The following is a 17,852-nucleotide window of genomic DNA, read 5'->3' as shown; positions in this document are numbered from 1 at the left end:
TGTCATCAGCGAATCATACCACTGATATCGTACCACCCCCAGTTTTAACCTACTCTTGAATTTCTCTTCTATAGTTGTCATTTATTCCTCGATGTATAGATCGAACAGAAGAGGAAAAAAATTACATCCCTACCTTACAAGTTATTTACTGTCAGCGCTTCAGTGTTGGTCTTCCAATTTTATGTCACGACATTAATGGAGCCTGTACGATTGGTTGAATGCAGATGAGGATTGTGTTGCAAATGGTCAAGTTAAAGATGTCGAGCGAATTGCTGCATTCACTTTTGGTGATGAAGCTGAATGGAGCTACAGCACTGCTCGTGATACTGTAATAGTGCTATGGCAGTTTGGAGTCGTGCTAGGTGAGGCTATTGACAACAGTGCTAGAAGTGCTCTGGTCAAGCTGTTGATAGTGTTGACAAACGTATCTTCGTTGTTAATGTTGCTGATCCTATTACGGTTGGTCTGAGTGTAGTTGTTGTTACCTCTAAACGTTACCTGGTGATGGTGTTGATGCAGGTGGTCTTGGCTGTGGCATTGATGAACTTACTGCTGGAGTGTTGGATAATACCGTTGTTGTTACTGCTGCTGTGCACTCTCAGTGTGTTGTTGGTGTTGCTCCAGGTGATTTGGTGGAATAATTATAGTTTAGGGTAATACTATTCTGCAAGATCAATCACTGGCTGTATATTAATCATCCGCTGACTAGACTAGTAAAATAGTGCCAACAACAGTGAGAGAAAATCGCGATTAGATAGGAAGAATAGGTGTATCGTAATATGTCTCTACCGTGGAAAGTGCGAGATCGTGGATTCTTGTACAACGGTTGCAGTGGTTTGGTAGTTGGATATGGGTTCAGACTGAGAGGGTTATTGGAAAGTGAGGTACTAATTCATCTATTGTCGTGTCACCTACATTGTCGTGTCTTTGGTTGATTCTGGAAGGTTGTTTCTACATTATGACGACAATTCGGTAACTATGGATCAGTATTTTCCAAATAATGATTGTTACGAAACAGATAATATCCTCGATCGTGGGTTAAATATTGAGGACATTTGTTGGACACGACTGGTCGGATGGCTATATTTCGCTCTTGTTTTGTTGAGGGAGATCTTTATTTCAAGTATTGTTCAAATGGTTCAAATGGCTCTGAGCACTATGGGACTTAACTTCTGAGGTCATCAGTCCACTAGAACTTAGAACTACCTAAACCTTCTGGAAGTGTGGATAGTAGCAGTGACGACAGACAGATTTTACAGTTCCATGTTTAGTGATCGTCGTATTTAATTTATGCAAACAACATGGACGTAAAATAAAACATAAGAAAATGAACAAACTCATTCCGAATATGGCACCTCTATACTGGAATCCGTTGACATGAAACAAGATTTTTCTGTACACGTGTAGCAGACTGAACCCGAAATCCATTAAATTTCGGATTTTTTTTAAAAAAGTATGTTTTATGATTATTTAGTCTGATAGTACCCGTTGTCTCTGATGGCTTACTATAAACTGATAACGTAATTATTATTGATTTTTTTGTTACATAAACTACCTTTGATTCTCTGCAAATGCCTTCATAACACCGAAAGGGACTGGAAATGCATTGAGTGAACTCGCACACGATTTGCATGGCGACCACCTCTTCATTAGTAAACATAAAGAAAAAAAAGAGGCAGAACTCTGCGGTACTGTGTGCATAGTAGAGGAGTTGAATAAAGCGGACATTACAGTTGTCAACAGTGCGGGAGAAGTTTGTTGCAAAATCTGGCATACCGTTAGATTTGCACTCTTGTGAAGATATTCAAGTGCAATACAATCGCGGAAATAAATGTGGGCAAGATAGCAGACGAAGCGCAGTTTCTCTGCAACGGGCTACCATAAATATTCCGACATTATCACCGAAAAACTTCTAAAATACTGTCAGCAGGGTCGGGGTGCCATTAACTTGATAAAAATGAGTCTGTAAGGATCGTTCCCGCATTGTTGTATCAATCATAAACGGACTTAGGGGACCAAAGATACAAAATATTTTTCTAATTCATATAAATCATTTTTTTTGCCGGTAACCTAAGTGTGGGTTGCCGTTTTATAGCTACCCTGCTTCGACGCTCCATGTTTCACTTATGTAAATGTTAATTATACCTGGTCTAATCGATAGCTGATAAAGAAGTGTGAAACGATGAATAAACCGAGAGCATTTATTATTTATTTAACTGTCGTCCGTTTCGATGCTCCACTCCACCATCATAATGCCACCAGACAAAGCAAAATGCAACATCATAATGTCGGTAGTAGCTGTTACGAAACCAACTTAAGTTATATTAACATAATCTTCAGTCTCTTCTTGGTAGAACAACATATTCAACCAAATGACATAATCTGTTCCTGTTACCAGTAAAAATCAAACACGTAAAAAATCATAATTACAAATATTGTTCTATTGTAACATTCACGTTTACTTTTGAAAACTAAACGGCTGAACTAATAAAGATATTGCTCTGTAAGGGCAGCCTAAATTTATGATGAGTAAGATACAAACCTGTAACAAAAGATGTGTTTTTCAAGTACACAGCCGGCCGAGGTGGCCGTGCGGTTCTAGGCGCTTCAGTCCGGAACCGCGTGACTGCTACGGTCGCAGGTTCGAATCCTGCCTCGGGCATGGATGTGTGTGATGTGCTTAGGTTAGTTAGGTTTAAGTAGTTATAAGTTCTAGAGGACTGATGACCTAAGATGTTAAGTCCCATAGTGCTCAGAGCCATTTGAACTATTTTTTCAAGTACACAAATTGAATCACTTCATGGAAACATCCATATAGGGAGGTTGATATAATGTCTATGTTAATGCAATATTAGAGCTAACTGTATACGAAATTTCATTCGTTCGTAAGTACAGCCGTTGTACTTGTTTCCTATGTACCTTAAGTGCTTTGTACCTATTGCCTGATTGCTATTACTATCCTAATTTTGCGTGATAGCGTGCAGAACAGGGTCTTTAATTGAGCGCAATTAGCTTCATAGCCAGGCATAACATGCAGGGGTTTGAACTGATTATTTGTGACAAATGGAATCATACTTCTCTGATATGGACAGGTTTTTGTATCACGTGTTGCTATTTTCTGTTGCCTGTGAGAAGGCTTTATGCGTTATTCACAACTTCTCTTGGTGCCTATTTGTTCCTGTTATTTTGCATTATACACGACCACAGTACGTTTGGGGTTTGCTAGTGTTTCTGTCATGAGCCGAGGGCATGATTTTAGTTATTTTGTGGTACCCCGTAATTTTGGTGTCACGGTTTTAGATGTTATTGTACGGATTGGACTCCTTATCCAATTCATGCTTTTCCCTGTAGTGGACAAAGTAGGCCGAATGTCGTAGACAATCATGTATAACATTGCATTAACATACTATTTCTGCCCTATTTGGATGTTTCTACTAAGTTATTCGTCTAACTCAACTGCACATGTTCCATTTAACGTTTCTACCTTACTGAACATAAGTTACAGGCAACTCTTATCGAAAAATATAGCTTGTGTGTATGCCGTTCGGTTTTCAACAGTAAATATGAGTGTTACACTCAAACAGCATTTCCATTTTTTTTCCTTTTTACGGTTACAGGAGTTTGCTGATAACGCAAACATATGTATATTATTTGCTTGAGCATAATTTGTAAATTGGGTGAAGTTTTGTTGGTATTGGTATTAGTTGTGGTTTAGTAGTATTGCTTTCTAGTAGAGAGAGAATTTCGAGACCACTACTGTTAGTCCTGTAAATAGTTTTACTGGTGTAATTGATCTTAGGTCACGCAGACGTTTAGTTTTATTTCAGTAATTGTAAACTTTTACTATGTGTGAGATGTGTAGGCTTTGTCGTACGTTTGTGAGTAGTGGGTTACAGTGTGGGATTTATTAAAAGTATTTTTATTGGAGGGAGGGGGGGGGGGGTTATGCAGTGGGCAGCCAATGGGCAATCTAGCGAGATCCTCTTCTGGGAACGCAGAATCTGTAGCAGAAGTAAGTTGACAGAGGAGAACGAGCGTAAGATATATGCCTTTCAGACACATTTGAAATACGCAAAGGGAGATCTACACTATGTGATCAAAAGTATCCGGACACCCCCAAAAACTTACTTTTTTCGTATTAGGTGCATAGTGCTGCCACATACTGCCAGGTACTCTATATGTCAGCGACCTCAGTAGTCATTAGACATCGTGACACAGCAGAATTGGGCACTCCGCGGAACTCACGTCTGTCATACGTCTGTACGCGAGATTTTCACACTCCTAAACATCCCTAGGTCCACTGTATCCGATGTGATAGTGAAGTGGAAACGTGAAGGGACAAGTACAGCAAAAAAGCGTATAGGCTGACCTTGTCTGTTGACTGACAGAGACTGCCGACTGTTGAAGAGGGTCGTAATGTGTAATAGGCAGACACCTATCCAGGCCATCAGACAGGAATTCCAGACTGCATTAGGATCCACTGCAAGTACTATGACAGGATAGAGGTGAGAAAACTGGGATTTCATGGTCGAGCGGCTGTTTATACGCCACACATCAGGCCGGTAAATGCCAAACGACGCCTCGCTTTGTGCAAGGAGTGTAAACATTGGACGATTGAACAGTGGAAAAACGTTGTGTGAAGAGACGAATCACGGTACACAATGTGGCGATCGGACAGCAGGGTGTGGGTATGGCGAATGCCCGGTGAACGTCATCAGCTAGCGTGTGTAGTGCCAACAGTAAAATTCGGAGGCGGTGGTGTTATGGTATGGTCGTGTTTTTCATGGAGAAGGTTTGCACCCTTGTTATTTGCGTGGCACTATCAAAACACAGGCCTACATTGATGTTTTAAGAGCCTTCTTGCTTCCCATTGTTGAAGAGCAATTCTGGGATGGCGACTGCATCTTTCAACCCGATCGAGTACCTGTTCATAATGCACTGTCTGTGACGGAGTGGTTAAACTACAATAACATCCCTATAATCGACTGGCCTGCACCCGGTCCTGAACTGAATCCCATAGAACACCTTTTGGATGATTTGGAATGCCGACATCGTGGCAGGTCTCACCGACCGACATCGATACCTCTCCACAGTGAGCAGTCCGCGAAGAATGGGCTGCCATTCCCCAAGAAACCTTTCAACAGGTATAGAGAGTTTTTAAACCTTTTTAAGGGAGTGGCAGGATGCTTATACTGACGATAGCAAAGATGACAAAGATAATGCTTTCTTTAACACATTTATCATGCTCTTTGAGAGTTTCTTTCCATTAGACCGTTGTAAACGGGGTACTAGCAAAGAAAGGCAGCCTGGATGTATGACTAGTGGACTAAGGATATAATGTAGAACAGAGTGGGAATTATATCAAAATGTTAGAAGTAGTCAGAATCAAGCTTCAGTACCCCATTGTACCGAAGCAGAAAAGCTAATTCACAGTATAAAAGTAAAACCATATGGCTAGATGTGAGGGAAGTGTCGGGTCAGCAGCACAAGGTTGACAATATAAAGTCAGTTCGTAATAAAAATATATCTGTTACTGATAAGTCAGCTATATGTATAGTATTTAACAATCACTTTCTGAACACTGCTGGTGAATTAAATAATAATTTAGTTTCTACAGGGAATCATATAACTCTCTGTCATACTGAAAAGGGGGAGGTTGAGTCAATAATTCAATCACTGAAGACTAAGGGCTCTCATGAATATGATAGAGTGCCTAGCAGAAAATGAAGTACAGTGCTGCACATGTTATCTCTGTACTTGGACACATTTGTAATTTTTCTTTAAGAATGGTCAGTTTCGTGAACGATTAAAGCACTCAGTAGCAGAGCTGCTTTATAAAAAGGGAGAAAGGAATAATGTAGACAATTTTAGACCTATTTATATGCCATCAGTCTTTGCTAAAGTTATTGAAAAAGCTGTGTATGTAAGGATAATCGATCATTTTATATCACACAATTTGTTGTCAAATGTACAGTTGGGCTTTAGAAGTCGTTTAACAATTGGAAATGCTATGTTCTCCTTTCTCTGTGAGGTACTGGGTGGACTAAACAGAAGATTTAGAAAGCCAGGGATATTTTCTTTAACTAAGGCGTTTGACTGAGTTGAGGGAGTAGGTCACAAATGGTTCAGCTCTTAAGTTAACAACAGGCAGCAAAAGGCCATTGTTCACAGTGTTGAGAATGGCTGTGAAGTGCGGTCTGGGTGGGGTACGGTAAAATAGGGGGTGCCACAGGGATCGGTGTTGCGGCTTCTCTTGTTCCATATTTAAATAAATGATATGCCCTCTAGTGTTACGGGTAATTCCTAAATATTTCTGTTTGCTGATGACACTATCTTGGTAGTAAAGGATGTTGTGTGCAACATTGGTTCTGTTCGAAATAGTGCAGTTCATGACATAAGTCCATGGCTTGTAGAAAATAAAGTAACACTATATCACCGTAAGACTCAGTTTGTAACAAAAATCTAGAAAACCCGACGTTTCAATTTCACTGAATGGACATATGGTTAGTGAAATTGAACAATTCAAATTTCTAAGTGTTCAGATAGAATATAAACTGTCTTGAAAAGTTCACTGTCAGGATATGGTTCAAAGACTTAATGCTGCCATTTTTACTATTCGAGTGGTGTCTGAAGTAAGTGATCGTTCAACACGAAGATTAGTCTACTTTGTTTATTTTCATTCGCTTATATCACGTGGTATTATATTTTGGGGTAACTCTTCCCATTCTAAAAGGGAGACGGACAGTTCGGGCAGTAAGTGGTGTTAGTTCACGAACCTCTTGTCGACCCTTGTTCATTAGTGTGGGTATTTTGACATTGGCCTCTCAATATGTATATTCTTCACTGTCGTTTCTTGTTAACAGTATCAGCTTATACGCAAAAATTAGCAGCTTTCACTCAGTTAGCATTCGGCAGAAATCCAACGTGCATTTGGATCGAATTTCTTGTGCAGAAAGGTATCGATTACACTGGTGCATCCATTTTCAGTAAGCTATCATAAGAATTCAAAAATCTTTGCAGTAATCCACCCGCTTTGAAGTTTACTCATGAGTCAATCCTATTCTGTTGAGAAGCTGCTTGAAAAATTAATCTGTCTAGGGCCCTGATGACAGTGGAGCAGACCAACGAAACCGGTCAAAATTAAATAAATAATAATCACCGACAATGTAAAATGGGAATGATTCATTCATTCTATATTGTGTATTAATAATCGTTGCAGCTATATTTCGGTCCTTTTATTACTGAACCACTACCGGTTTTCGTGCCGTTAAATCCACATCTTCAGGTGACATATGATTAAAACATTAGAGCGAAAATGCTCGGAATCTTTCACCCCAACATTCGTAATCTGTCAGATTCAAAACACGGCTAAAATACGGTATATCATGGACTAAAAACTGTCAAATCCATGACATAACGCCTTTTAGCAGTGTTTTGTATTTGACTGACAACGAATTATGGGCTAAAAGGTTCCGAGCATTGTGATTTTATCATACGTCAACTGATGATGTGGTTTTAACGGTACAAAAAAACCCGTAGTGGTACAGCAATGAAAGGACCAGAACATAGCTGAAGCGATTATTAATATCGAAGATGAATACCCATCGCCGCCGTCGCCCCACATACAAGGTTGTCTGCATTCTGTCTGTGTTGTTTTCCAACATTCTCCAACCCAAGCCTTTAATCCGCCCCTAATGACGGGACTTTTAAATCTTAATGTCGCTTCATTACCTTTTTAAATGCAGAGTAAACACTAGCATGAGTTTTTTTCCTTTCTCACTTTATGACAATTGTAATGATGCTTGTAGTGTCTACATCTACTACAAAGTATTGACTATTTTTCCTCGTAAACAATCTTCAGGAACCACAAAACTGCTGGAAAAAACAAAAACATTCTCTATCTCTCCCACGTTCCTTAAGCACGGTGCGTGGTTTTAAAGCGTGGACCGTTTTGAAATATGTATATTGGAACTATACGATCGCCGTACTTCCCATGTTTTCTAAGTATCTTCATCTGTTGGCTATCCAAAAACACTACTACGCTTTCGCTTCCACGTATGTCCATTTCTACGTGTTCAAAATGGCTTACCCGTTTGAAAATTCGCCAAATGTGAAGTAAGAGCTGTTACTCGTTTCTTAATTGCTATACACGCCAAAAGCTACCGAAATTCATCTGTATATTATTGAAATGTACGGAGAAAACCTCATGATCCCCGTAGTGTGTAAAAAGTGAGGGTGGTGGAAATTTCTAACGGGACCAAACTGCTGAGGTCATCGGTCCCTAAGCTTACGCATTACTTAATCTAACTTAAACTAACTTAACGTTAAGGACAACACACACACCCATGCCCGAGGGAGGACTCGGACCTCCGACGGGGGGCTGCCGCGCGAACCGTCACAAGGCGCCTGAGACCACGCGGTAACCCGCGAGAGTAAAAAGTGCTGTAGAATATTTGAAGATGGCAGCACTACACTAATGTGTACGATGACTCACGATGTGTCCGATTATCAGTCATTACTGATGGTGCATAAAATCGTTGAAAAATTTGAGAAATCAGATGCTATGTGATTTCATTTATTATCTCACGCCTTTCCTCGCGTTTCAGAAGTTCTTGTTACATTGTGTACGCTTACGGCATAGGAAGCTTTGCGCATGCTTGGTCCCAAAAATGTTGAGTTGCACGAAACGAATCGTTTAGCGAGTGCAATGACACTCCTGCGGAGGTGATGGGCTGAAGAGAATAAGGTTTTAAGCCAAATTGTCACTGATGACAAAAGAAGCGTTTCTCACGTTACACTTGAAGGATAACATCCGCCCTATGAATAAAGGCGTTCAACATCCTCCAAGAACCAGAAGTTCCAGCAATAATTTTAGCACGTAAAAACCATGTGCAATGTGTATTGGGATAGATAGTCTGTTCTCCTCGCTGACTTTTTACTTTTGGTTAGTCCCGTCAACGAAGACAGCTGTTGTGTTATCTTAAGGATGTTGCGACGAGCAAGCCAAAACAAAAGGATTGGCGCGTACCTAAACCTTCAGATGTCGGTAGCAAACGCTGTATATCGACAGTGTCAACCATAACACCGACAGAGTTTGTGCTATGCGTTGTGGTTCAGAAGAACGAACGTGCGTAAACGGTGAGCAATATCACATGATCTAGGGAGCGCGGAAACACGTAACTGTGAACGTTTATCGGGTAGGGCTCCCGCGGGGAAGTTGACATAGTGTTCATCCTGCGTTCGAACCCTGGTCGTGCAAGTTTGTGTACGTGTGAAACTGTGATATGGGAAAACATGTTCTTGACACTTACAAAGACTTTGCGGAAGCTATAGCTGTACGGCGATGCTGTCATCTAGCATTCAGTTATTGTTATTCTTTTGTTGTTATTATTATTACTATTAATACTTCCGCACGTTTGATGAATTTGTTTATTTTATATTTTCTGTTCTGTCTGCTTGTCTATACTCTGTGAAACTACAAAAGTACTCTATAAATTCACTACTTTCAAAAAAACGAAGCGGTAGCGGGCTACCAATAGAACATTCCTATAAGCTCCGTACAGTCTTGTTACATGTCTGGAACATGTAGCCCCGTATCATAGTTCCATGCGTACTATAGTACAAAAACTGTACAGATCAGGGCTCGAACCATTGATAACCTAACGCTTTACCAACTTCCCGACGGGAGCTGTCCATAACAGACGCTCACAGGTATGCGTTTCCTCTGCTCCATAGGACATGTGTTACTTATAATTTACGCTCGTTCTCCTGAACGGTGCACATAGTACGAAAAATATCGTAGTTTTGGTCGATACTCTGTCGATATATAACGTTTGGAATCAATCTGATGGTCTGAGAGTCAGTGTAGAGACTGTTTTACTGCTCGACATCGCCAGCTCCCATCTGGCTCACCGTATTCAAGATATTATTGCGTCTTCTGGTTGGGAATAATTAACTACTCTCCTTACAATCCTGACCTAGAGCCCAGTGCTTTTCATTGCTTTATTTCTGGTGGCTAACGCTTACTATCACTGAAAACATTTAAAAAGACATCTTATTCGCTATTGACTGTAGAAATTATACATTTCCACTACTGTAAATCCGGCTTAATGCTATTTTTACGTGGCATACTGCAAAAGTTTTTGCTTCAGCATATGTCAAGGAATTTCTAGTGATAGACGTGTTTTTGAGAACAGTATTTTGCAGAATACTACTTTAAAGTGGCCTTAAAACTAAAATTGCAACAGTAAAATAGTTCACTTCTAAAGCCAGTCTAGAATGTGACGTCTTTCAAAAAATTATTGTCGTTTGTTCTCCCCTAAAAGGTGCAAATAACTAGTTAGCGGTGCGAGGAAGATGACGATGTGATAACAGCAGTACAGGAATGATTTAAAAAATTTGGTTGCAGGTGTATTTGAGGATGGAATTCGGAAGCTGGCCATACTATACAAGAAGTGCCTTAATACAGGTGGAAATCACGTGAAAAAGTGAATTATGGTCCAGGTTTTAATGTAAAGATAAAGTTGATGTAATACATTTTTTTTGTTGATTGTATTTTAAAACGATACTTAAATTTAAAAACCTGCCTCGTAAATATTAATAATTGCTCAAAAATTAATCAGTGCTACGCTGGAGTTACTTTTAACCCGCCGTTGACAAATGAATGTTTAATAACAGTGGTCTCGAATCTTCAAGTTGGGCGAGTTTTTGTACTTTCTGTCGAAATAAGAGGCTTAAAAGAAAGCAGAAACATAAATTTCCCTCCAGATCTTTCTAGAAATCAGCGAAGGACTTGAAACGAGAGATCTGGCTGCGAGAGTTGAGCGGCTCCCCCTGCGGAGGTCTGGCGAATGAGATGCCTGGAATATGAGTTCGAACTTTTTTAGCTGAGCTGGCTGGACGGTGTGCAATTTGCAGTAAGTTTGCAATAGCACTGCGCGCGGAACTAGGGCGCTGGCAGATTAGCATACGATGGGTGGGTAGAATTTCTCCCCGCTCGGCATTTCTGAGCATGATGTGGCCATTTAAGACGCAAAGAGAGGGTAAAGGCGTATGGACATTATAGAGGCGTTAACAGTTGGTTCACAGTGTTTACTTGAATATCTGCTCACCATTTCGTGTTGCACAAGTATGCTCAAATTTGTTAAAAAGTGTTATATGACCTCAGCGAACCATCTTGCACAATGAAATGCAAAATGTTTACAATGAATATTTTTAACGGTGATAAAGGCTTGAAAATACAAGCACAAGTATACTCCAATTTGTTAAACGGTACTATGATCACAACATTTGCCTCGAAATAGGTCTACGTAAAAGATCTTCTCGTATCTGAGTATGTTATATGTAAGATTAACGTCCTGAGGCAAATAGCAGCGCTCTTATTAATCACCAAGCTCGGAGTGAACAGTCCTGACTGATGTTGAATAGTAATTTCTTACAGATCTAATACTGCGTCGTAAGACGGGCAGGCTGTTGCATATGTATTCGGTATTCTTTGGTCTACCATTCCTAAGAATTTTCAAAGCAGAGAACACATTTGCATCAACGTACACTATTGAAGGGTACATCACACAGTTCGAAGCATACGAGTACTTTAGCCAACACGGAACTACTACTTATGAATTATAAGGGTGGGTAACCTTATAAGAATAACACTGATGTAAGGTCTCAGGCAAATTCAACACCTTCCACGAACACCCTGACATGATAAGCAAATCCAGTAGTATGTCATATAGCTCCGAATAAATCGTGACATTAAATTAACCAAAGTAATACGAGTAACGAGTTAGCAAATGGAATACCACAGACTAACACAAGAATTCCTAAATGCATGTCATACCTTCCCACCGTGAGACAGACGCAGTTCCGAGGGGAGAAACGAGAACAGAAGCCTAGAGCAGAACAGTGTTAAGCCGAAGGCCCTACGATAAGGGACGGACACCCACGTCGCCCGCTAACCGCTAGGACCACTCCCCAGCCCATGTTAAAAGATAGAGCCCTCCAGAAGAACAGTATAGATCTTACGATAACACTAAAAGGACCACACCAGCTGCAAGTTTTAGCGTGAGACTTTTCGCGTCTCTGTTACACTGCGAACATTAAGAACATTGCCCACCACGAAAAGTATAACGTTTCTCATTGGATAGACAGAATTTTTGTAGGCGGAGCTTAAGGTTAACATTGAGACCCTGATTGGTCAGATGAGAACACAGCCAGATAGTTTTTTTAAACCAACTTCTTTAAATTGTAGTAAGGAGAAGTTAGGAGAGAGTTGCTTTCGAGATGGCGAGGTGAGCGGAGCTGTGCTCCCTGCCGCCCCCTGGCGAACACCGACAACGTAATGAAAGCATGCGATGCCGCATAACAGCGCATAAAGCTTCACTCAGAACTGCAGAAGTCTCATCTGTTACACCTCCTTCTTGTGTAATACTAGTGTCGATCGTCAGTTAAAGCTCATGGTGTTCACGTTTGCCACCTGAAGTAAAAATCTGAAAGACTATGATTTTTCTGTTATATAGTTATTGAGAAGCCACATCAGCCACTGTAATTTATGACAAGTTAGATAAGTAATTAAAGATAATTGAGGGTCACTGTAGACCATTTTTATAGTTTTCTCTCTTGTGAAACTTAATTTAAACCTAGATTATAGATGTGATATGGCATACGTCATCCTTCGATCCATTGTAGAACTTGGAAACCAACTCAGTGAATATTCCTTCACATTTTTGTTGAACGCAGTTGGTTTTTATCATCCTGTATTAAAACATTTCCTTTTATCAATAGTGTAATTTGTAAACAATGTTTTGTGAGTAGAATAAAAATTCCAGTGGTAAACTTAACTACTTTCTCGACATTATTTTACCAGCTAACTAAAAATAGGAAGGTCTTGAACCCCTTCCACTAAATTTAGTTAGTATTAAGATTCTTTTACAGGGAGTGCAGTGGAGCTGACGCTGATATCATTAAGTATTTGTTTATATCATCGCTAGTCTCACTGAACTCCTCTGAATTCTACATGTCATGTGTGGTCTGGCGTCTCCTGACCAGCAACAGGTCCCAGGTTCAAACTAGTCAATTCCCTAAAAAACACGCTCAGAGCGTCGTTGCGCGAAAGTGGTAGGGAGACACGATATAGAACAAACAGACACCACGCAGAATGTTAGAATGTGACAAAAGTCGTGGGACACCTTCCGACATCGTGTCTGATCTTCTTCTACCCGACGTAGTGTAGTAACTTGACGTGGCATCCACTCAACGGTGCGCTGGAAGTCCCATGCAGAAATATTGAGCCACGTTGCTTCTATAACTGCCTCTATCGCTTATTCATAAATAATGGAAATATTCCATACTAATTATGCTCTTTAGTTGAATGTAGCAAATTCAAATCTTATTTATCCCTTGTTTCGCAATCCTGAGTAATTGTGGACCCCCTGTTAAGAAAATTATTATATTCTTTAGTTTTGATGTTAGGCACCTTACTTTTTTTACGTGTCTGTTGCTATTCATTACTGTTCATCGTCACTGTTGCACATTCGATTCAACAAGTCTTCCAAGCCTTCCTTACAATGTTTTGTTTTTATTATTGTTTTTACTTTGCTACCGGGCTTTGGACACATATAATGCTGCCTGTCAGGACTTTCTCTCATGTCTCAAGCTTTACACAATTTTCAGTATCCTTCTGTACTACTATTCGACTCTCTTCTGTTCCGGTTTTCCAAGAGTCAGTGATTAACATTGAGGCAACGCTGTACTCCAGACGTGTTTCTTCACAAATTTTTCCTGCAATTAAGGCTAAAAATGGACCATATCGGCTATTTCAACCGCAAGACAAATCTTTTCACAGCTCTTCTGAAATTTTCTGTCACATGTTTCATTACCCCTTCGCTCTCCTACAAAGAATTGTTTTTTTCAGCCATAACATTGCATTGCTCCGTTTTCAACACAACTTTGTCTTTCTAGGTCTTCCAGTTTCATTATTCATAAATGGTTCAAATGGCTCTGAGCACTATAGGAATTATCTTCTGAGTTCCCTAGAACATAGAACTACTTAAACCTAAGTAACCTAAGGACTTCACAAACATCCATGCCCGAGGCAGAATTCGAACTTGCAACTGTAGCGGTCGCTCGGCCGCCCCCAATTTCATACTTGGCCTTTTCAGGTGTTGCAAAACGTCGAATCTAATTAAATAAGAAATCTTCCTACGAGCGTGTGGCGCCCCCTTTCGTTGGAACAACCGTACCTACGTGTCATAGCGTGGACTCTGAGAGACGTCTGGAACCATTACCTCTTAAATACCACCTAAACCACCCTGGGAGAGCTGTCGGAGCTGTTTCGAGGTAACTCATGTCTCTCGATCCGGTAAACAGAATTGAAATCGCGTAAACTGTGGAGCTGGCAGGGGCAAGGGGAGTGGGGTAGAGCTGCAGGCTGGTATGTCGGCCCTCAGTGACACATTCGTACTTGTGGAGTGTTTCTCTCGCCTGTAGCTGTATAAATTAGTTGTAGTAACACATCTGAAATTGTGTTAAACTGTTATGTTCTATATTCGTGCCAATTCTTGGGCAACATTTGGTCTGTTCCTGTAGTTGGATAACGCACTAAAAGTTAATATCAAATAAATAAATGAATGTATAAATACACTAACTGGTCAAAAGGGTCTAGACACCTATTGCTGGGCATTAATATGTGATGTGACCACCCATCGCCCTCATTACAGCTTGAATTCTGCTGAGGACACTTTCAGTGAAGCTTCGGAATGTATGAATGGCAGCCCATTTTTCCTGAAGAGCCGGAAACAGAGGAGGTAGTGAAGTTGGACACTGGGGACACGAGCAAAGTCGACGTTCTGATACCAAAAGTGTTCGACTGGGTCAGGCTGAGGCTCTGATTACTTCTTCAGTACTTAGCCTTTTCTTAGGTACCACCAGGGGGTCACACGCCAATCATGAAAAAAACTACCGTACTGTTAACATCACCTCCACGGTACTTCAGCATAGGCACTACATATGATGGCAGTTAACGTTCTCTAGGGATTCGACAAACCCAAGCCCTTACATCAAATTTCCACAGGGCGTAGCGTGATTCATCAGTCTATATCACCCGTTTCCAGTTATCCACTGCCCGTTTGCGTCGCCCTTCGCACCATCTCCAGCGTTACTTAGCACTGACTACAGAAGTATGCGGCTTATGAGGAGGTGCACGACCATTGTGTCCCATTATTTTGAACTCCTTACACGTAGTTACTGTGCGAACTGGGCTGCTGGTCAGACATTGTTGATGAATATGGAGGGACACTAACGGCATCATAGCACAGATCTTATTTATCCGAAGTAAGGCTGGAATATCTAGAACATATGACTGAACGATGTCCAGCTGACATGTAGAGTATATCCTGCCTTACGGTTTTGTTGCCAACATTCTCAACGTCCTCTTTCTTTCCTTTGAGCGTTCAGTGAAGGTTTTACTGTGCTGATACCAACTTCTGTACCCTGCGACGTGTGGTGCCCAACTATACACGTGTAAGGCAATATTTTCTGTACTCGATAGCGACAACATAGTTATTTCTGCATGGTACGACTGATCACTGGTTTACATCAAGCACTGATTTAGCTGGTGGTTTGCCGCTATGTTCCCTGTCTATCCGCTGTAGAATCCGCGACAGTTAAGGACGACACCTGGTCTATGGTAGTTGAATATAGTGGCCGAATGCTGATACTTCTTTTATTTTCCATATTAGACACCTGAACGTCAAAAGACACTGTGACAACGGCTATCTCCAGTTCAGTTGTTAATGAAGACATTACCTTTCTCTGTGATTTACTTCGTTCTGTCTTATATTTTCTGTATATAATTTTTATTTTTTTATTTCACTTTAGATTTTGGCATGAGTTTTCTTGGTATTTGGTTAAAATTTTTCTCAATTTTCCGCACCCGTTACTGGGTGCCAAATGAAATTACTTGTCCGATATTTCCAGTTTTACTGCAACACAACCGGTCGTCATCCAGTACAACACAGCCCCGTATCAGAGGTCGCAGTCGCACGTGTGTGGTAGGAACCGGTTAGAATTTTCGTGGTGGAAGAAACTTTCATCGCCAGTATATAGTCGGCAAGGGGAGGAGAGACAGTGCCGTAAGGTTCTGATCACCAGGTATTGCGTCAGTGCTATGGATTGAGTTTCAAATCTCTCCACTGTCTGTCCCGGAATGAGGACACGTGACACAGTTGGTGGTCATCGGTTCATCAGGCGGGAAGGCAAGCAAGTCGGCCTCCAGTAAGCAACTCATATGTAGTGGGCTATCTGCCCGAAGCGCATTTCACCCTCTGCCTTCTCTAGATCTACATCTACTCTACGCCAGCCAACTTGTGGTGCGTACTTCAGGGTACTTACTGTACCGCTGTCAGCTTCCGAATTTCCTGTTCCAGTCGCGGAAGGTCCACGGGAAGAACGATTAGTGGTAAGCCTTCGACTGAGCTGGAATATACGTACACTGTGAAACATTTCCACCGACAAACTTTCACAGATAGCTCGTTGATACGTTCTGAGCATTTTGGTACGAGGGACCCACACTGTCCAGCGACTCGTTACAGAGTTACTGCATTTCGTTTGGACGACAATGGACTGGTCGCAGCGGTCCTCTTCCATATACAGCTCGGTCATCAGACAAGACACCGATAGAATTAATGTGGACGCAAGGGAAGATCTTTGTTTACAAGACTTCGGTTACTACTCGCACAGACCTGGTTGCTACGATTATAGTAGCAGTGGAAGTATTTCGACAAAACGCTTAGAATTGTTTAGTGTGTAAAACAGGTGATGGTGTGTCGCTACGCGTACACTGCCGAGACCATGGTGCACGAAATTTTGTAAAATACTTCCAATGAAACGATTCTGCATTTGCTACTTGCTGTAGTCTGCATTGATAGAAAAGACGGAACACACTGAGACAAAAACGTACGTCTATTATTCGAAGGGTAGCAGATAACTCTGTGTTGCGCGTTGTGTACTGTACGTCCTGGTTGCTGCGTAACATACGATTCCTCACTGTTGATGGAGCGTTTTTGCAGAAACAAGCGCGAATGCAGTAACAAACCGAAAAAATGATTATTATATTACTACTGTGTAACGAGTCACGGGAGATCGTGGGTCTCTTGTTCAAAAATACTCAGAAGGTGTCTTTGAGTAATCCCTGAAAGTTACCGCAGAAAACATTGTACACAGTGCAACCGCAGTTGTTAATAATCATCTACACTATTAATAAACCTCTTGAGCTGTATTTAATCCCTTATTTTAGATGGACATCGATTCACAACATTAGGAGCTACATCTTCGCGTGAGATAGCCACTTATATGATGATTAAAAAGAACACATAAAGCTTCTACATAAGAATGTTAAAATATGTATATTTACATAAATAAAACACTACAGCTAAAGGGTTCGGAACTTGGAATTCAACGCTCATTGTCCGTCAAAGTTTTCCCATTACATTTATCATAAGTTTCTGCGAAAACTATTTCCTTTTTTACACGTTAACTGTTCATTAGTCATTATGTTAATAATTAGTACATATATATTAGGTCTTTAATTAGGGACCCTTTATGCTTACTAACGTCCAAAGGAAATGCACTCACATCATCCAAAGTCTTACATTGAGAGGCCGAGGCTAGGCTCAAAGAGCGTGTTGTTGTTGTGGTCTTCAGTCCAGATACTGGTTTGACGCAGCTCTCCACGCTACTCTATCCTGTACAAGCTTCTTCATCTCCCAGCACCTACTGCATCCTACATCCTTCTGAATCTGCTTAGTGTATTCATCTCTTGGTCTCCCTCTACGATTTTTACCCTCCACGCTGCC

This window comes from Schistocerca gregaria, chromosome 1, assembly GCF_023897955.1.
Source record: "Schistocerca gregaria isolate iqSchGreg1 chromosome 1, iqSchGreg1.2, whole genome shotgun sequence".
Taxonomy (NCBI): Eukaryota; Metazoa; Arthropoda; class Insecta; order Orthoptera; family Acrididae; genus Schistocerca; species Schistocerca gregaria.
The sequence above is the reverse complement of the archived record's forward strand: the minus strand, read 5'-3'. Positions refer to the sequence as shown.